A 21,918-nucleotide genomic window follows, 5' to 3' on the forward strand; every position below is an offset into this window, starting at 1 on the left:
ACAAAACCTTGTTGAAACCTCATCGGTCTTTCTATCTTTTTTCAAAATCAGTATTTCAGCAACCATTCAGTTAAAAACAGGGAAAAAAAAAAAGGTAAAAAACTACCATCTCCAGCCTTTTATTGTACTCTTCAGTACAAAGAATACTCAACACCTCTCTCTCTCTCTCAGGAGCCAACAATATGACAGCCTTCTGTTTCCTTATGTCTTTCCAAGTATTTCCCAGGTATCTCTTAATTGAGGACTAAATTTACTGGGAAGAGACATGCTTAGTAGACATACAAGAATCAGAAGAGTTCAGAGGGAAGGCACTGATGAGAAGCCCGGTCTGCCAGCAACCATCTGTTCTGGAGAAGGAAACAAAGCCACAGATTGCTCCCAGGCAGCTCCCCGCAGACGCTACTTGCGGCCTATTTCTAGCTTGTGGCTAGAAGGTGTCCAATAAATTGACAATTTCACTTCTTCCCACAGAGTTTTCTGATTAGCAGCACTGAAATTACTGTTATTTTCACTTGATGAGTATCATAGCCAAATGTGTGGGTTTGGGGTTTTTTGAGGGGGAATTAGAGCCAGATGATTGGATGCTGAGCCCTGTAGGCAAAAATTTTGCTTACATGTATTTTAACAATTTTTAACTACTCTCCTACTACTACACATTACCCTATTTTCTAACTTTACTAGACATTTCCGTACATAATTAAATGCTTGCTCCATTTAGAAGGTAAGATTCTAAATAAGTCACAGAAATAAAAAGCAACCACCTTTTACTAAGGGAGACAGGATTAACAGAGACTCTCTCTGTGGAAACAGGATTTGAAAATACATCATTTTGTACAGCAAACTTTTCTGTATAAAACCTGCATTAAGCCTGAGAAATAATACGAAACAAGTTTAAACCTCACATCCTAGACTAGGCCTATTTCTGAACAATTCCTAAAGCTGGTAGCACCATGACAATTATGTCAAAGGGATCAGTTTGAGAAGATGTTTGTGAGTTTTACTTAATTCCCAAATAAATGCATTGAATACGAGTGTTAAATCCTGCAGTTTGTTCAGGAAGTGACTTTGGACAGAAAAGGAAACCAGAACTTTGCAGGTGCCGCCGGTGATCTCCGTCTCGAGCAGCTCTCCTGAATCGGGACGCTGCATCTAACCCCAAAACAACAGAGCGAGAACCTTCACAATGTTAAGCTCATATAAAATATTCACTGATTAATTCGTCCCCTTGTCCCTTTCTGTGCCGCCAGGCCGCCCCCGGCTCTTCGTCCCGCACCCAGGGCGGGTCCCGGGGGCTCTGCGCCCCCCGCCCGAACCCCGCGGAGCCGCCGCCGCTGCCGTCCCCTCCCGTCCCGTCCCGCCCCCGCGCTCGGCGGCCGGCGCCGTCCGCCGCTCCCGCCGCCCCTTCCCGCTGTCACTCGCGGCTCCGCCCGCCCCTCGCCGGCCCCTCCCCGGCCCCGGCGGAGCCGCCGCCGTTTCCGGAGCGCTCGGCGCGGGGCCCGGGGCTGTCGCGGGCAGGTGAGTGAGCGCCGCGCCGAGCCCGCCGAGCCCCGCGGCCCGGCCCGGCCCGGCCCCGCCCGCCCGAGCCCCGCAGCGCGGCCCGCGGGCCCGGCCGTGCGGGCAGCGGGCTGGCAGCGCCCGCGGCACCGGGGGGACGCGGTGCGGAGGGCGGCAGCGCCCGGGGCAGCCCCTGGGCCGCTCGGGAGGCGCCGGCGGGGGCTGGGGCCGGGGGGGAGCCCCGGCCGGGGGAAGGCGAGGCGGCGGTGCCCGGGACCGTGGCCGCAGTGCCCCGGCGGGGCCGGGCCGGGCCGGCCGTGGTGTCGGGGGCAGCCCGGGGCGGTGTCGGTGGCAGCCCGGGGCGGTGTCGGGGCTGCGGCCTCCCCCCCTCCCCCGTGATCCGTGTGCGGGCAGCCCGGGCATCGCGGCGGGGCCAGGACTGCGCCTGCGGGAATTCCTGCGCACCTTCCTGCTCCACGGTGACCCGGGGCGCCCGCCCGGCCCGGCCCGGCCCCGCCGGCCCCCGGCGCTGGGGCGGCCCCGCCGCGCGGCCTCTCCCGGGCGGCGCCGGCCGGAGCTCCCCGGGCAGCGCGGCAGCGGCGCCGCCCAAAGCCCGGCCGGGCTCGGGGCCCCCGGGCCGCTCCGCGCCCCCCGGCCCGGGGCCTGCGGGCAGCAGCGTCCCCGGCCGCTGCAGGAGCTGCGTACAGATTGTTCACCTGATGCGAGCTGCAAGTGCCGCTTGTTGTTGCCGAGCCTTATGTTGTGTGCATATGGTAGCTGCCAGCAGAAGAGGATAACGCATTTTGGGCTGTAGCTTAAAACTTTAGCAATGCTCCCTTGTTTCTCCCTGCTTGAGGGGTTTTATTCGTTTGAGTGGAGAGGAAATGGTAGAGGTATGTATTTGTCGGGTGAATGTCGGCTTAGGAACTTGAAAGCAGTCAGAAGGTCTTATTTGTTTGTTTTATGTGAGGTTATAAACCCTGTTACAGGTATAAATTGGCCGTTATTATTATCATGACTGTTTTTATAGAGGCACAGATGTCTGGCTGTTGTGAAAAGCAGCCATACCTCCGTGGTGTGTAGCTGCAATAAACTTGGTGTTACAGGGTGGCTCGTGCGGTGGCTTCGGCGGCACATGCAGCTGGCACGAGGCTGAGGCTTGGCTCCCAAAGTGGCACTGCATCTGTAACTGCCGGGGTGCCTGTTGGACAATCTCACATCTACAGCTGCTGGATTTTAAGGCTGTTGTTGCTGGATGTTTGTTTCCTCAGCTCAGTGCTGTCAGCAGAGAGGTAGCGGTGCTCTTGAGGAATGTTTGTTTTCTGTGGGCACAGGCAGCTGAAGCTCCCCTTCCCTCACCTCTCTGAGGTGTGTGGTATGTGTTGTGTGGCTCCTGGCCACATGAAGGTTTTGGTGTGCAGCTCATGGGATCAGCAGTGTTGACCCATTTTGGTACGTGCACAGGTGCTGTTTGTGTATCGTGGGTACCATCGTGATTTTGCACTTGGCTCGAGTCTTCTACCCGGCAGTGTTTCTACAGAAGATAAAGCTGGACCCTTCTGTAAAGAATGGCGAGTTTTCCAGGTTCAAGACTTGCAGAAGGTTTTTCTTCCTGTATTTTCTTTTCTTTCCTTCCCAGCAGAACTTTCTAAGTATTTAATGTGTGGCTGTGATGAAGATGTGTTTCAGGTCGATGTACATGTTCCTGGTGCTTGGAGGAGCCAGGCTGGGAGCAGCTCAGAGCCACTGCTTTCCGTGCACCTTGTGGTGCTGCTTCCTCGGCTGATGTAAGGCAGGAATGCATCTGCTGGCTGCTCTCATTCTCCATCAGGAGTTACTCAGGGTGGTTAGGAAACTAGAAACAATGTGTACAGGGAATATTTTTCTAGTTGAAAGTCTGTTCTGAGACTCTTAAATTTGGCTAACAGGTAAGTAATCCCTCATAAAATGTAATAAGGCAAATATATGCTACTGACGTGTAAAAGTGAAGTCTAGATTTCTTCTGATTCTTGGGCATCAGCTTGGATTTGGTCACTGGCATCTTATTTTTCTGAGGGTTTGCTGTCTTTGGCTTGAGATCTTTATTCCCCACTTCTTCCCACAATTTATTGCTTTTCAACACCCCTTCTCCCTCAGCATACAAATGATGGCCAGTTTTTCTTTGCAGCAAAACAATTGTATTTTTCTGTCCTAAGTAAGCTTTTCTTTAAACCTGACACTGACAGTCATTTTAAGTGCTGCCACTTGCCTTGCTCAAAACAGGGTTATGTCAAGAGAAATTGTGCTGCTTTTGTTTGTGTGGTAATACTGTAATAGGAAAAGACTTGTTCTTGGTACAATGAATGCTGGTACACCAGAAATCCTGCTAATGATAGTGATTAATGGGTGCTGCTCAAAATAGCTATCACTGCTGATATGACTAATTGTGCTGTATGAAAAGAGCTCCTTTGTTCCCAGTAATCTCAAGGTGTTTCTAGAGTTTTAGAGAAGTGTCTGATCAGTGCAGACAGATAACTGCACAGGGAGATGCAGAACTTGCTGGAGTGTGGCAGCTCTCAGGAGCTTGCTGCTGTGCTGCAGAATCAGGCAGGGCTGAGAATGAGTATTCTCTTGTGGTGATTGTAGGTAGGTAGAATATTATTACTGGAATTGGGTGTTAGCCAGTGCAACAACCTACGTGTTGCAAACAATGCCAGGGTATTGTTAGTAGCTACAGAAGGGGTTTATATTGTACATGAAAGATGACATTTCCAGCAGCATGGGTAACCTCATCACAGGGTACTGTGCTGGGCTGGCTCTCAGGGCAACTGGCGCTGCTGCACTTGACAAAAATCTGTTTTGTAATTGCTCTGCTCCTCCTAGAGCTTGGTGATGTGTCTGGATACCCTTCCCAGGCCTTTGGACATCGAGTGATGGTGACATGCTGCAGGCAATCCCTTGCTTCTGGGCCATGGTGCATTCCAGGTTCTGTTTGGATTTTGTATGTGCTGGAAACTTAGTGGGGACTGTGGATCTAAACCATAGGAGGTCCTGTGTCTTGATACCTGTAAAATCTGAAATTCTGGCTTGTAGGATGAAAAAATGTTTTGAAAATTAAGTAGAATATGTTAAAGATGGGTTTCACACGCAGTGAGAGGAAGTTTGGAGTTGTGCTTGTTGCATGTCTAGCTTTGTGTTTCTTCTGCTGTTCATGTACCTCAAGACAGTTTTACATTAGGAGCTGTTCAGACATTTGTCCTTTCAGCCATCAAAGAAGCCCTTAAGGTGTGTGTGGGGGAATAGGACACTTTCCATTCACAAATTCTGCCTTGCAGGTTAATTGCCAATTTGGTCTGATAGGATTCCAGTCTTGAGGTGTTCTGTGGATAAACTGGTTTAGTCCAGTCCTTGAATTTTGTCAAATGGTGATTAAAACAAGGAGAGAAAAAAAGAGTTTTAAAATGGAACTTCAAAATGATAATTTTGGTGGTAATGAGGTGTGTTTCACTTTGAAGAGCTCTAATGTGACTAGACAAATTGTTTTGAGAACTGTGGTCTTGGAATGTCAATCTTGTCTTACCCTGCTGTAATTAATGAATTAGTATGTTGGTTACTTAAGATAAATTTTGGGGAACTGATCTGTGTGATTCTGTTAAGGTCACAAGCTTTGCATGAGGCAAACCAACTTCCTGGGATTCAGGTTGGAGTGCTTTGAAGTAAAAGAACAAGGAGTGAGTGTATGTGAGAAAAAGTAGAATAGAAAGTTTAGAATGCTGGTCAAGCTTTGAAGAATGACAGAAAAGGGGAATGCAAAGGACTCCAGGTGCAGCTGGGGGAGTCCTGGGATGTCTGTGAGTGTATGGGTGGGTCTGAGGTGGAAGTAGCTGAGGCTCTGTGAGCCTTTGAGAGGCTGTGCAGCACGTCAGGCATTTTCCCAGCTGTGATACTGCATTCCATCGATGGCAAATTGGCTTCAGTCTGGTGATAACATACGGCAGCTTATCCAACTCAAGCTGGAAGTGTGATATTCTAGGACTTGGCTTTGAAGAACCATTTTCACTAAGGAAATAAATATTCTTCCTTCTAAGGAAAGCCCTCATAGGAGAACACGATAGCACTGGCAGATAGAATTTTTGCTGTATTAGCTAAAAAGCAAACCAAAAACTTAAAATTTTGTTATAGAGTAACTGCCTAATGTTTTACTGTTAGGGACACATTGACAAAATTATGCCTTAGGAAACATATTCACAATGTGTCCCTAAGTTGTGACCAATTCCTGATTATGTTTTTAGTAACATTTTCTCCCTGAAATATCTGATGAGTCTTTTCTCATTTAGGCTAGCTAGATTTTCATTGTTCCTTCTTTGTGATCTTTTGTTGCTGGCTTTCCCAGCAAGTTTTCTGCTTTTTCAAGTGGTTGGGGGTTTGGGGTCAATGGGACTCTATTTTGGTTTATTGAGTCATATTACAGTAGGGTACTTGTTAGGCATTACCATTTTCTGATAAGCATTTTTGTACAACAGCATTGCAAAAGAGAGATTCTTTGGAAAATTTCAACAGGAAAATTCTTCCACCACCCTGTCGGTCACTCCTCATGTTGAGCTATTCTGTTTTTGTTCTTTCCTGACACTACCTGTGTGCTGGTTAGAATGCTGGAAGGGAACATATCAACTGGCTGTTTAATTAGCAGTGTTTTAGGTGTGACTCTTGTTTAGTTGTGCACTCAAAGTTGACATTTAAATGGTACCATCCACTTATAGAAAATTCCTCGGGCTCTGTGTCGTGTACTCTGCAATCTGGGAACAGAATAAATCTCCTCAACCTAAACAGCTTCTGAATGTAAGGGAAAGTTTGTTTCCCTTGATAGAAATTACAGTATTGAACTTAGTTTCTTTAATGCTTTATTTTAACACATTTGGGGAACTCTAAAGCAGAGTTGTAGAGGAGAGGGTAGGAGAAGAGCAGGAAGAAGGGACTGTGGTGGACCTTTTTTCCATTTCTCCACAGGCATTTCTAGTGTGATTCATTCATGTGAGGGTAGCTCTAATCCTGTCAGTAACTGAGTGTTTTTAGTTTCCCAAGTAGAATACCTGACGGTCATAACTGGTATGTTTGTGAGTTTCTGGATGATGTTGGGAATTCCTCTGGATTTACTGGGGTAAAATCAGATCCTTTGAAGTGTCCACAAGATTTGTCTCATACCCGGATATTCAGGGCAACTTTCCTAGGTATTTTTTAATGAAAGTTGAACTTCCTGCTCTTCTGTACATATTACAGAAGTTGGCTGTGTACCTGGGAACACTTTGAGTCCAAGCACCTGAATGTCCCGGAGCACCTGAATGTCTGCAGCTCACATTCCAGGAAAATCTGGAGATCTTTTCCTAAGTACATGGTAATATTTTTTAAAGTCCCTTTAAGAAAGGGGACTTTTTAAAGTCCCTTTAAAAATATTATTTAAAACTGGCAATCTCATCCTGAAGAAGGCAGATATTCTTTTTATATAATCATCTAACAAACTGCTGAAAAGCAGAGAGAGCTGTAGTGTCTAGGAAGGACAGACACAGAAACACTCTTCATCTTGAAAGATTCTTCTCGTGTCTGCATCCTCACAGCTGCAGTGAAAGACTGGGGAATCACAGGGGAAGGATCACAGTGGGTAAATGTAATTCTGTGCCAGACTCCAAAAGATTTGAGGAACGTAACCTCCTTCTGGTGAGTATTTCAAAATGTTTCTCAGAATGCTATTTTCAAGTCTTGCACCAGATGCTATTGTATTAGATGGAAGGAGGAAGAATACAAGGAGGAAGAGGGTACCTAAAAATGCTATTCTTCCAGTTCTGTATGTTCTTCTTCAGGGGAACTTCAGTGTAGGATGAGTTTGTAATTTGCAAATGCTCAGAAGAAGCTATGTTTGTCAAATGCATGTAAAAATGAATGCAGGTGTTCATAATTTGTTAGAGGCCCCTGTGTTTGTAAAAGATGGAAAGATCCTGAGCAGAGAAGGTACTTGGTGGGAGGGGAGAGTAGCAATGCTGCTTGTGTTGAGTGGTCTGCAGTTCTTGGCCCAAGCAGGAGTTAAGGCTAGGTGGTGTGAAATAGCATTAACTAAAACTGTGCAAAGACATTGTTCCAGAATCCTTCTTCATCAGTGCACGTTTCTGAGCTGCAGAATAAACTTCATTTAGCCTCTTACCAAAGACATAGTTTGGTATTTGTGGTTTTTCGGCTGAGCAACACAACTTGCAAATATTTAAATAATAAGGCAATAAGATCAGCCCTTTTTTCTATATGAGGTGAGCATATGCAAGCAAGTGATGGAATAAAAAACTTTAATATGATGCTGAAAAATAGATCTTCTGCTAAATATGCATGTGTTCTTTGGGAAAAACTAAAACCTTTAATTTACTAAATAAACAAAAGAGAATGAAGAAACTTGGTAATGATCAGAATTTCATTTTACTGAGTTCAGTTGTGAGTGGTGGAGATGAAACCAAGACTGCTGTTGGCATGAGAGCAGAGATGTGAGGGGGTACTTGGGACATTCCTTACGTACAGAGAGCAAACTGGGCGTGCTTCAGTAACTCCTAGTGCAGTACAAATAAATTGTCCTTCTACCAGTACAAATAAATTGTCCTTTCCACCAGAAACAAGGTTAAGGCTTTGGTAGTGTTACTCTTGTTTTGGCTGTTTTTAAAGAGAAGTTGCTGAAGTGTACGTATAGAAGAGCAGGGTAGGTCAACTAAAAATTAAATTTCCTAAAGTAATGCAAGTGTATGTGAACTTCTAATTCTGTGGCTTATTTTTGTTTCATGCTTATGAAAATTCTGTGGAGTCCTGGAAGGAAATGTCAGTTACTAGAACCAAACCCTGAAAAACAGAGCATGTTATAGCAACATTCTGCTTTTGGGAACATGCTTGGTTCTGTATTAAAATGTTGGAGAAGTCCTTACTCAAAGGAGTCTTTCTGTCTGTCTTGTATTGCTTTCAGAAGGAGAAGGAAAACATTTTTTTTGAGCAATCCTATTAGATCTCATAATAAACTTCTTTGTGTAAACATTGCAATAATTTCCAGGGCAACAGATTGTGATGTTGAATTCAGCACTTTGACCTCATTCCAGACCCAAAAAGGAGCAAACCTTGTAAAGTTTTAGGCAGGTATTACAAAATAACTTCGATAATTAGCAAATTTTATATAAAATCTGGCTATGAATTTAACACAGACCTGTTCATACCTTCTTCTTAGCAAAGATATTCTACAGATCCAGGTTATCAATGCTAATATAAATGCTGTCTTTCACATGAAAGACTATTTCAGGTTTAAGACCAAATGCTGGGTTGTGGGACAGGGTATGGTCTGGTTTGGCAGTCTCTGGTCAAGTGCACTTAGAGCTTTTTGCATGTGGAAAAGTGGTACATCTAACCTGTGCTATTTTGAAGTAAAGCTGTTGCTTTAGTGGTTAGAAAAGTTCCTTGACTGGTTAAGTGAATCTGTTGCTCTGCAGATGTTTCTGGATATGAAATCTGTTGAAAACCACTAATGATACATTTTTTGTTTTTGTATAGGAATGTTACATTTTTGTGGAGATGAATTGGTATGATAGATTAAATCTGTAGTTGACACACAAGATTTAGGGAAATGTTTTTTGGGTAAAGTGCATTTTCTTCCTTTGAAGATGCAGCAGGAAAAGAGCTTGTTTGGTTTTTTTTTTTTTTTTTTCCAATCTTAGTTTCTGGAATGGTTGGGTTGTAGGAGGTTTGACTGGGATTGTCTGATACAGTCAGACAAATGAATAACAGCCCATGGTTTGTGCTGTACTTGTGCTTCTGCTGAACACGGGGTAGAAGATGAGAGCTCCTCTGTGTGTGCCCTCCTTTTCCATGTTTCAGTGACCATCAGGTCCCTGTCAGATCGCAGGAGCTGGCACTCAGCTGCCAGGCGGTGCCAGGTGGTTGCTGTGTATTTGGGCACATTTCTGAAGGGTGTTCTTTGGCCAGGTGTGTTAGGTGAGCGCTGTGTGGGAATTGCTGTGGCTCAGGGTAGCAGAGGGCTGGCCTGAGGAGCTCCTCTGCCTGTAAAGGTACAGTGTGTGAGTTTAATTTGCTCTTAAACAGCTGCACAGTTTGTTGCTTGTGCAGTGCATTGATGGGGGGTTGTGACAATTTGCAGTGATTTTTAAACTAAGCTTCTCAAGTTAGTTTCTGAGGACATTTCTGTAGGTTGGCATGTTGCTGTTCTTCAAGTTCCTCTATCCTTATACTCTTAGTCATGATTCCCTTGCACTTAGGGGGATTATTGATGGAAATGTCTGACTAGACTGCCTTCTCTTGTGTTTCAGCATTTGCTGTGTTTCACTTGAAAGGCCTTCATGGCCCTTAACTTTGTACAGTGTGAGAGATGAAGACGACTGCTGCTGGTTTTGTATGACTGACAACATTTGGCTTAATGTTGTCATTTGTTCTTTTTCCTGAGACATTCACATTTTATGGGCTTTTTTTCAGCTTCACATTGCAGCCAGTGGGTGCTTTTCTCTGTGTGATGTTGTATGGTGTTACTGGTATTTTAAGTCGTGTTCTGAAACAGGAGAAAATGACATATTTCAGTCAGTTGCTTTCTGCTAAAAAGTTATATTTGTATTTTGTTCTGTAATTGTTGTAGGACAGATGAAGCAGTTTCTTTCCAAAAATTCTGGTGGTTTCAGGAAGGTAATATATTGTGTCTTCTTTGCATATGCTGTTTGGTATGTTCTGGTCTGGAGCATGAGTTCTCTCTGCTGTGTTGATTGTATTTCACTGCACGTGAAATGAAAGACCTAGAAAAACAAGGCTAAGTATAGTATAATGTATAATACTATACTAAGTTTACTATATTTATATACTATTTATATATATACTAAATTGACTAAATTTTCTACACTACATAATAATGCTCCTTTTCCTTTTGACTTCAAGCTTTGTAAGTGATCCGGTCTTCATAACCACGAGTGTTCCCAAGAAGGTGTGCTGTGTTTTCATTCAGATGTTCAGTGTGTTGAAGAATAAGTTATAATATGAATGCAGGGCATCTTGCATATTGCGTCTATGCTAAATATTTTTCTCTAAAATGAATTCTAATGTGAGCAAAGTTAAACTGGTATAATTTGGAACAGAAGACTTCAGGCAAAATTGCAAGTAGCTGCGTGTGAATATTGATTATTGTGCTCAGTAGCATGTGAAAAACCTCATCGTGCCTCAAAGCACTGTTGCCTTAGTGGACTTAAAATCCTTTATTTAGCTGTTGCTAAGGATTTGTGTTGAGGGTTTTTTTAATTTCTTCTTTTCCATCACACCATTGACCTAAGTGCTGTAGTTCAGTGGCTTTCCCTGGCCTTACAGTGTCACAGGCAGGTAGTGTTTTGGCCAAAGGATGGTGGGTTTCTGTCTGAAACAGTCCAAACCTCGTGATCTCAGAGGACCCACTTCATATACTGAAAAAAAGCAGGGAATGGTAATTGCCAGCTGTAGAATAACCCTCAGAGGAGGGAGCCACCTGACACATTGACTTACAAGTATCAGTGTGTGTCCTCAGGTGTAGGATGCCTTTGTCTTTGCTGGGTATTCCAGCACAGCACGTCAGATGTTGCGTACCTCTTTGGTAAGAATCAGCATTTAAAGGACTAAAACTTCAAAACTGATGCTTTGTAGTTGGTGTAAAGGGAAGAGCTGGTTTTTGTTTTCACTGGTGAAATGATTTTTATCCTAAAATTGCTGCTTCTTCCTTATGGAAGAAACTGACTCATCCTGGACTGGTGGTGAGCTGAAGGTTGTGTGGCAGGTACTTGTGGCTTACTTGCACTTACACTGCAATGCCTCTCCTTTTTTTGTTTGTATTCTTGTCTTCATTCAATATGTTGGGTTTTTTTAAATATGAGAAGAGTGTAGTAAGAAACATAGCAAAGCAACTGCTCATAGTCATGAACTCAATAAGTAATTGAGACTATTTAATGTAATCTTTTAGAATTACAAATGTTAGGTAAAAATCCCTTTTCTTTATGAATAACAAGCTTAAATATGTCACTTTTCACAAAAGCATGTAGTGATATGACAAGGGAGAATGGCCTTTGCTGAGGGAGAGTAGATTTAGATTAAATATTAGGAGGAAATGATGCCCTATGAGGGTGGTGAGGCCCTGGCAGAGAAGCTATGGCTGCCCCATCCCTGGAAATGTCCGAGGCCGGGTTGGATGGGCCCTTGGAATAACCAAGGATAACTGGGATAGTGGAGGGTGTCCTTACCCATGGCAGGGGTGGGATGAGATGGGCTTTAAGGTTCTTCCAACCCAAAACATTCTGTGAATTCAGGATAAGGTAAGTCAGGTATTTACAACATTGGTATATGGTAAAAACATCCATGCTACAGGATTTTTTCATTGATGCTTTTTCTTGAGTAGTTATCTTCCAGGTGCTTACTAATAGAGGTTGCTTAATTTAACATTGAAATGGTTTCTATTAATAGTAAATAGTGTCAGTTCTGACTAATAAAAATACATTGTTGTGACCAAAGTGTGGACAAAGCAATGACCCCTAAACAGAGTGTATGTTTCAACTTCAGAGGCAAAGAAATGCCAGCATAATCACCTGAAAAATATGAAAAGCAGTCCATGGAATAATTTTGTTTCAGACAGAATAAAACATTAGCTGTAAGAGGAGCTAAGGTTCCATTTCACAAGTGACTCTGCTGTTTAAAGTGATTTGCTGATAGGCATGCAGCAACTCCGAAAGCAGCAGGATGCCTCACTAATAGCATTTGAGAGCCCTAAAATATAGTTTCATCTGAATTTTGAATATTGTTGTATTGATATGCTGTAAAAAAACTATCAGTTTCATTGCCAGGCACAGAGTCATCTCATTTTTTTTATGCTGCTAAATCCAGTCACTCTCCTTTCCCCCGTGCTTATTTTTGTTCTTACTTTTAGTTTTACCATTTTTTTTCCTGCTTTAAACTTTAATTGCCATACAAAACTCTCCTGATTGTATGTGTTACATAGTGAGGATTGGAATGTTAGCTGAAAGATGGGGAGAGGAATCTGCCGTGCTGAAAATGCAAAAGATTTCCTGTTATTGTTACTCACTTTGGTGCGAGTTAATGTCCCTGGGGCAGCTAAAGCACTGCTTAAACTCTCCTTGCTTCATGTAAATGCACAAGTGTTAGCAGAGGATAAAACCCCTTGGTGTATCTAATAATACTGTGATTGTGGTTAGTCCCAGTTCTGTCTTTAGAACACATTGTACCTAATAAAATAAATGCACAAAGTGGTATGGCCTGCTCCAGCTGCAGAGTGTTACTGGATGCTTTGAAGGAAGGTAATTATTTTATTTATTTCTAGACTTGAAATTTTGAGAAAATGTCTCATTGAAATTTGACTCCCTCAGTGGGCAGAGCATGCATTGTGCAGTGTGCACATAACAGGCATCGTTAGGTACATGCAGGAAATCCATCTTTTGTATTGCTGTGGATAAAACCAAATCTATAAATACCTCAGTGTGTAGTAAGGATGCTTGTCCAATACTCTGGGGTTTGAGCTGGCTGGAGTTAACCAAAATTGAAAATAGACCAGTGTTATTGAATTGGAAGCAAGAAAGCAGGATATGTTTTTAGTGTTCAAAATTTGCAGGAAACTCCACACTTCATGTTATAAATAGAAATGCAGAAAATGAATGTGGCATCCCTGTGTTTATGCATTACAGTGTTCCGTGAGAGGTTTTTACAGATACATATTGTGGACTTACGTAGAATATAGGTATTGTAATTGCCTAACAGAATTCTAAAAGCAGAACAAAATCCTTACAGAGCTGTAGAAGGAAGGAGTATTGGTGGAGTAGGAACACAGCTCCCTACTTTTTCCCATCTAGCACAGTGGGAGACAGCAGTGGGTGGAAATCCTCCTGCAGAAGCATTTGCTGTTTTGTTTGGTTGTGCTGTAGCCATTGGCACTTTCTGCTGCCATCAGTAATTCAGGGACACAGGACACACAAGTTCAGGTTTTTGACAGAGCCTGCCTAATGGGAAAAAAATGTGGAAGAAGGAAAATTACCATTAAATAGAGAACATAATAAAGAACTGCAGTGGAAGTTCAAGCCTTAGATGTCAAGGTCTAGCAGCAGGGCTCTTCCCAACTACTTCATTGTTCCGTGGGCTCTCTTACTGTGCTGCTTATCTTAAGCAGATGCAAAGAGAATTTTTTTCCTGAATAATAATTTCACTTACCTTCTCCAGAGCCATTGTGGAAGTTGCTGTTTCCATAATATTGCTTCTGGAAGAGTGTAGGCATTGAGTTTTGTCCAAAATGAGCCTGGCTGAGCCATAACTGCTGTACGATGGTTCCACTGGAGCTGGAGGGACTTGGAAGCAGTGAGTGTGTGGGAAGGTCTGAGATCTGTGTTCAGATAGAAAATTCCTGCTGTAGTTCTTGAGGGGGGAGGATCTGCAGTGTCCTCTCAGTGGGCTCCCTAGCAGGGAAGCTGTGTGAGCTCAGCCAGGTGTGCCAGGAGTTTGTGGCAGGTCCCAGAGTCACAAGGCACAGTGGCTAATTCAGTGTTTACTAGATCACTTTGGTATCCTTGTGGATCATACTTACTAGTTTAAATGGAGTTGTTAAATTAATTTTGAAACATTAGTTTAATGACTGTTGTTAAATATCAAAGAAAACCATCAGGCAGTGGGTGCTCAGTGTCCATTTTATGTGCTCCAGCATGGACAGCAGTGATAACAGCACTGCTGCCAGCACCTGCTGCCTTACCTGCTGATGCTCGAGTGCTCCAAGTGAAAGGCTGATTTTTCAAAAAATAGTTCTCAGGTTTTCTTTCAGAATTAAAAAAAAAAATCCTAAATTTTCAGTGAGCTTCAAAGCTTTTCATGTGCTCATTAGTAATTTGAATGTTTCCTCTGAACAATTGTGTGTTGGAAGGGTTGTTTTGACTTGCATTTGAATGTGCATTGCATGCTTTATTGGAAATGAAGGCACAGTTCAGCATGCAGCTCCAGCCTGCATCAGTGACTGTGCTCCAGGAGCCCTTTCCCTGTGAAGTAATGATTTTAAAATGGTGTCATATATGGATTCACTCTGTAGAACTTGGGTTTCATTCTTTATGACTAATGAAGAATATTCTTAGCATAACTAAAACCACCTATGCTGTGTCCCCACATGGGAGTGGAAACAGTGCTGAAAAATTAAAGACTCTGCTGCTGTCCTCGATGAAGACCTAGAATTGCTTCTGTACCTGTCATAATAAAGGCAGAGACTGTAGGAAAATTAACTTATTTACATTGACAAACAATATTATATTAGTTCTTTAAATGATGCATTTTATTACTCTGGTGTCCATAAAATGCTTAATTAATTCAGTATTTTGAAATAGCTGGGGTTTTGGACAGTGCTGTTGTGATACTCTTTTTCCATTTGACTAACAGTATCCTTTTGAGAACTTATTTTCACATATTTTCCTAGTGGCATGATAAATTTTTGTGGCTGTCATTCATTGACATGAGAATCTCAGTGAGGTTTTTTAAGATGCTTTGAGTTCTCATTTTGAGATGTGGTAGATAAGTTTTCAAATGCTGACCCTTAAGACTCAATGAAGTTACCATTCAAAATATGGGTTTATAAGATCATGTTTTTGCTGAGGGATGAGGCAGTCCTGACTTGCATTTCTTTATGTTGACAGTGTAATTTTATCTATTAAAAAAAAAAAAAAAAAAAAAAAAAAAAAAAAAAAAAAAGGTATTGTTGTCCCCCAGGAGTCACCTAGGAATGAATCTCATGGGCTGCTCCTGGGTGTGCTGCTCCTGTCATTGATAACTTTTGTTTCATGATACCCATGAAACAAAATATGCATATTTCTGGTGGATAAATATGTTAATGAGGTGACAGTTTCTCTGTTGTTTTTCAGTCCATTCCAAAATCCAGCTCTACCACCTTAAAAAGTTCTCACACTTGATTTTCTATACTCTGGTATGTGTTCACTTATCTACTTCTATTCTTAATTGCTGGAGGCAGTCCTCCCACTTACACTGTTCAATTTGTGTGGAGCTGGTAAGAAATTGAAATTATGCCCTGCTGAGAATAGGATGGAAGCAGAAGGAGTGGGAGAGAGAAGTAGAACAAACTGATGGTATTTACTAGAACTGCCTGTGCAAAATACTGTGAAACAGCCCATATTGATTGTCAAGCACATTGATAAGGTATTATATGTAAAAAAAATAACGTATTGTGTCATAACACCTAATGTTATGGTTCAAGGATTATTCCTCTTTCTTAATTCTCCTTTCGTGCTCAAGTTGTCCTGTAACTGATTATATCTGAAATATAATTTGGAAAGTAATTTTGTGAAGTACTAGTGGCAATTTCTTTGCTGTTTGCATCCTAGGTTGGCTAATTCTCTGATTCATCAAGTCACATCAGTATAGTTGGCCTTGTTCTGAAAAACTTGCTTCTGTCTTGGTGTGTTATAGGTGGTGTGGGGTGTGGGTCCCTGGGAATTCCCTTTTCCCCCTCCCTTTCAGCGAGGGTGGTCCCTAAGGGGCAGGGAGCAGGTTGGCCCCTCTGTGCAGGGTGAGCACAGCCCTGGCTCAGCAGTGCCCAGCTGCCCCTCGCTCTGGGGTGCTTTCTGGGACTGAAATCCTCATTTTGGGGTAGGCAGAGGCGTGCTCAGAGTTGCTGATGCAAACCCAGACGTGCTTGTACCTCTTGGCAGCTCCAGAAGGGCCTGGCCATGTCAGGCTGCAACCTCCAGGCCTGGGATGCGTCCTGGAAACTTCTTGTTTTTCAGCACTTCGGAGACAGATGAACCTTTTTTCATTCCTCTGGGAGCTGCTATGTATCAAAGTGTTTTTGTGGGAGAATTTGTTCATGGAAAAACATTTGCCCTAGCAACTCTACAGAGCGGGTATAATTGGTAAAAATAGGAAAGAGGGTTATGGATAGTGGTCATTAATTAAAAGTGGAGATCTTGACCACTGCCCTTGTGGCCTAGATGGGTGTCTGGTCCAGTAGGGCACTTTTAATTGGCTTTGTTTAACAAATGCTACAGAATCAATGGCAAACAAATGATATATTTTGTCATAAAAACCCAAACAAGTTTAAGCAAAGTTCTCATAAATAGATGGTGTCAGATGAGATTTTGTAACAAACCCCTATAATTTGTAAGGCTTTAGCTTAATGTCCATAGATCGTCTCTCAAGTATGAATAATTGCTGGAAGTTAATGCTCTGCATTGCAAACTGCCCTGAAGTGCAGATCTGTTATATTTTAAGGTTTTTCGATAAACCTTCCAACAAATTAAGCTGTTTCTTTGCAGTGGAGTACTGACAGTCGAATTTAATATCTTTTCCAGAGAAAGCTTTAAACCTATATTGTATAAATACATTGTTTCTAATGCTCTTAAAAGCAATGTTAAATTGTCCTCAACAAGAAACATATGGCTATAAATTCTGACATACTCCATGCGCTATCCTGACTGTCGGAAGCAGAGTGTGCAATGTAGAGGATATTTAATTTAAAAAATTGGGATAAGGGTCGTGAATTGTATGCTAGAAATAGAAAATAAGATTAGAGGTTATGTTTCAGGCATGGAGCTGTCTCTGGGGGGGGGGAACAGAACAAGGTTACTTCAAGGTTTGGAGCCTGGCTGGGGGATGGGAGAAGGGAGGAAATCCAGCAGTGGCTAAAAATGGTGCCTGGGGGAGTTTGTAGTAATACACACAATAGGAATTGCCAGGCTGAGGAACTGCCCTGATGCTGAGCGTTGTGCATTGTAGCCTTCTCCTTGCTGCTGCCAGATTAGTCATGGGCAGTGCTTGGTACCAGAGGGGGGGTCCTGGCGCCAGCACAGACAGTCCTGGTGCTGAAAAGGTCACTTTCTCTAAACCTGATACTGGGGAAATGTGTTTGGAAGGTGCCTGGCCAAATCCATGGTAGATGCATCAGCTGGTATTGAGACATTGCTTAAATGTATTTGGCAACTTTGCGATGTCTCGTGGCTGGCAGAACTTTACTGTGTCACTGTTAGTGCAGCAGAAAAGCCCTTTGTCAATAAAAGCTGCTGGGAAGGAGTGTCAGCATGGCTCAAGTCACCTAAATATAATTTAATTGAAGCTTAGTCTTTTGTGAACAAAATCCAGCTCTTTTAAGGAGTATGGAGAGATGCCCTAGCCTGTATTTGGTTAGGTGTGGGCTTGGGATCTTCCACTTGGGTGTGTGCCACTGTTGGGACCTGGTGCTTCAGGGGGAACACCCCTGACGTTTCAGAAAGATCTAAAAAATAATCAAAGTTTAAATCTCCAGGTTTGCCTGTGGATGTTGTATTTCTACTGAATAGAACAATCCCATTGTGTTAATTTGTTTTATGGATTAAAACATTACATTTGTTTCTCTTTCAAAATGCATTATACCAGCATAAATATCCCATTGTATCCTCTGCTGCACAAAAGAGTTCTTGCACAACCCAGTGCAGAAGTATTTGGCACATAACCTGGTGACAAATCGTGCCCATGATTGAGGACTTAGTTGTTTGTATAAAACTACCAGTACTTTTAATTTCAGCACATGGTAAAGTGGTGTGTTTTATATGTTGTAGATTAGGATTGATAATTATTTAACTACTGATGATTTTATTGGGAAATATTTGAGGGTTCTTTGGTGAATAATTTTCAACCTAAGAACAAGGCAGTTTTTTTAAAGGGCAAAAATCCCATTCCATCAGTATTTCTGTGCACATCAGTGTGACTGCTGTGTTCCTTTCCCTGCTTTATAGTTAATGCAGAGCTTAGAGCCGGGAGGGAGGAGAGCGCCGGCAGAATTCCGTGTATGCATTTGTTAGCAAAGAGCTCTTGAGGGAAGTTATTTATACTCCTTGGTAGCATCCACACCAGATTTATTTTCCAAATGTGTAAATTTATTTGTGTTGAAAGAAATTAACTTTGTTTTTAAGAATGTTTGCTCTGTTTTAAAAGAAGCAGCAAAACAATAGTTAAAATATTAAAATACTTGCTTTTCTTAATGAAAAGAAAATAATCAAGCTAGTTTCCATAGGAAAAGCATATCAAATGTAAACCCCAAGTAACTAATTGCTTTTGAAGACAGAGATTTCTTGCGGCTTTCTCTGTGTAAGGACTGGGTGGAGGAGACCCAAGGTTGCTGCAGAGTTCCTCAGCGTGCAGCTTTCTGATGTTGACCTGTGGCTTATTTTGGCATTTATGTTGTGTGGATGAAAGGCAACAAATTATTGTGTGGACTGAAATAGCAGGTGGGATTACTGGAGCAGCTCATGGAGGGCACTGGAATCTGGAGTCTCAGCACTGGGAGCTGCTGCTGCTGCGGCCTCGGCTGGGACAGGGCAGGAGGAGGAGGATCCCTCTGTCCCAGTGCTTGTGCCTGAACCAGCTGTTAGCAGCACTTGCAGAAGGTTGAGCAGCTCGGGAAGGATATTTTCAGTTGTCTGCAGTGTAAAGCAGGCTGAACAGCTAGATAAGCACTAAGCTTTGGGTGGTCTTGAAGGGGGAAATGTTGCAGGTGGCAAGTTTGGGCTCTGTCTTTTCCTTTGAGTTTGTATTAGAGATTTATAAACTGGAAGGGTGTTATATTTGATCTTATAACTAATACTATTTTGGCCCCAGCTATGCAAGATGAGTTAGGGCTATTTTAAAAATCTCATCTATATTTAATTAAGCTTTAAAAATTCTGGCTGTAATGAGGAGGTGAATTCTGTGCCCAGGACTCACAAGCAGCTTTTTTGATCAGAAAAAATGAGGAAAGGTTATGCAGTATGCATGCTACTGCTTCTACTTTGCTAATCTTTATGATCTCAAATTACTTGTCACCACTGTTCCTTCATCAGCTACAGAGATTAGTTCTACATGTGATAATATATTACAAACCATAGATTTGTTAGAAATAAAGCATTTTGACAGTTCCAAAAGTCTCCTGTTACAGAGGTCTAGTTCAAGAATGATTTTTAGGATTAAAGTGAAAACTACTCCAGCTACTACTATTTATAGAATTGCTATTTACAGTAGTATTATGTTTTTATAGTATTATGTACACACTAATGTTTGGTTTTGTTATGGGGAGGGAGACTGTAATTCACACTGGATTGCTCTGGTTTATTCATATCCTGTGACAGTGAATCAGATACTGCTGTCTATATACAGACTGAATTGCCAGCCAGCTTTGGGCCCAAATATGGTAAACATAATTATGTTCATTTGCTGTAAAAATACTTTCTCCTTAGTTTAACATTTTCATGATTACAGTTTTCTGGTAATTCCATAATTTTCAACATGATAGGGATATGAAAGGCATAATCATCATGTCTCTCTCTTCAGTGTAGAACATAGTTTGTTTTGCTGGGCAAAACTCCAGCTGTTCAGTGATGAATTTACTGCTGCTCAAATACAGTGAGCCCATAAAGCATTTGGAAGGGCTGTTCCTGGGACAGGAGCTGTGCTGTGGAGACAATCTGTGTGTGCACAGACAGCAAAACCCCGTGGCTGCAACTGTCCCGTGGCACTGAGGGGATATGCTGATGTCAGTTTTTCTGATATGGACTCCTGTTTCTTATTTTTGGAAATGAAATTAATATCATTTCAGAATACTTAATACTTCTCAAGTAGGAGGCTTTCAATGAATGAGTTGGGAGAGCATTAAGATAAAGCTCCTACTCTGTACTGAAGAGAACAAATATTAGTAAATATTGGAGTAGGTTTTAATTTCTGTCACAAAGCAGTGTTTATGGTAATAGTTATTAAATGAAAAAGAGGATCGTTTCCATGTGGAAATACATGCTAGTATGTCACTTCATTCATAGGGGGTTAGGATTAGTATATTTAATGCAGCTAAGAAAGTGCATTTGCAGGGTTTTTTCATTGTTTTGATGTAGTCTGGTATCGAGAATGTTGTAGATGAATTCTGTGGCAAGTGTTGAGAATTCAGAAGCAGCATAGTAATTTGGGTAAGGAAAGATTGTTGGTGTTGAGTTACTCCAAATGTTTTGAAAGCTTTCATCATCCTTCCTGCAAACAGGCAAAAAAAAAAAAAATCACAGGCTTTACAGGATTTGCTCTATATAATCTGTCTCATGTTTCTAGTACTCAGAACTTCCTTCTTCATAGAAGAGCTTTAAATGTGTAGATGATCTATAATTTTCTCTGCCTTGAAATACTACTTTTATCTAACACTACTGAAATAATTAAAATGCCTACTGAAGTTACTGACTTTGGCTTTTTAAAAGTTGCATAGCATCACAAACGCTTAAAACAGTTTGGCGTAGGGATATTTATTTCAGTGGGAAAATTCAAACGTGTGTGTGCTGGGAAGTGCAAGTCCTGGGGCATTTCAGAAATGTGGTATCTGTGTTTGCAGGAGCAACAGAAGGGCTGCAAGTCTGAGAGGGAACAGCTGAGCTGGGATGAGGAAATGCTTCTGTTTGCAGAGGAGTTGTAAACAGTGTGTCCTTGTGGCACTTCTGTCGTTGGGACTGCTCCACTGCCTTCAGTGGTTGCTGGGGGTGGAGAGAGTGACAAAGTAAAAGTGGCTGATTTGGGCTCCAAAAGGGATCCACCTCAACCTCCTTTGTTCCTGGAAGGTTATAAATGGATATCCAGGGAAAGGCAAGAGCAGGGTCAATTTGTGGGCAATACTGATTTAAAACTGTTCTCAACAACTTGCTGCATCTGGGATTTCCTGAGCCTGTGGTCAGACTGTTCAGTAACCCAAGTGAGCCCCTCTGGCAGGGAGGGTGATAAGAGACCAGAACTGCACTCTACATTTGAAGTGTGGGCAAACCATGGATTTAGGCAGTGGCATAAGTATGTGTCTGGCTTTTCCAACATGGCTGTTCCCTTCCAGATCTATTCTTCTGACTCTGCCATTCAGCATCAGGCTGATGTTTATCAAAACCAGTCACTTGCAGCACTGAGATCACCTTCCTCAATGGTAATGATCAGACCAGAGCCCATCATTTTGTGTGGGAGGTTCGGATTCTTTTTCTGTGTATGAGTTGATAAATTTATCCCTAATTAATCTGGTGTCTTTAGTCCCTTAGTCCTGTATATATATATATATATAATGTGTTAGAGCATGCAGTGTGTCATGCCTGAATAGTGTAGTATTGACCTGGGTTCTTATTCCCACTTGTCTTTCCAAGTCTCGTTTAAGGTGTGATTTGTTCAGGACAATGAAAGCTTCCTCAGAAGAACCTAACTGTTGAAGGAAGATCTGTTGAAGAATGTCTTTCATTTATTTCTCTATGTACTTGGTTAAAGAGTGGGAATTACTCCCATTTTTCTGAGTGTGGAAGCTTTTTCTGCAGCGTTTGAGTCCGTGGACAAATCCTTTTAAACTGATGAGAATAAAGCTCTATGTGGAGCCTTCTGCCTGGTTTCTTGATCTGCACTGACTCAGCAGTAACTAAG

At 42.3% G+C, this 21,918-nt stretch overlaps 1 protein-coding gene across 2 annotated transcripts in view; it reads left to right on the forward strand.

Moving 5' to 3' along the window:
- The first annotated feature begins 1,449 nt into the window (after nt 1–1,449).
- GARRE1 (granule associated Rac and RHOG effector 1) overlaps nt 1,450–21,918 on the forward strand; it is a 59,963-nt gene continuing 39,494 nt past the window's right edge. Inside the window, exon 1 of one of the 2 annotated variants that reach the window (XM_053952693.1) lies at nt 1,450–1,515. The gene's annotated coding sequence lies outside the window, so the exon portion shown is untranslated. Of the gene's footprint in view, nt 1,516–2,178; nt 2,388–21,918 lie in introns of those variants that run through there. The other variant, XM_053952692.1, reaches the window with a different exon arrangement.

Source organism: Vidua chalybeata, chromosome 11 (genome assembly GCF_026979565.1).
Source record: "Vidua chalybeata isolate OUT-0048 chromosome 11, bVidCha1 merged haplotype, whole genome shotgun sequence".
NCBI lineage: Eukaryota > Metazoa > Chordata > Aves > Passeriformes > Viduidae > Vidua > Vidua chalybeata.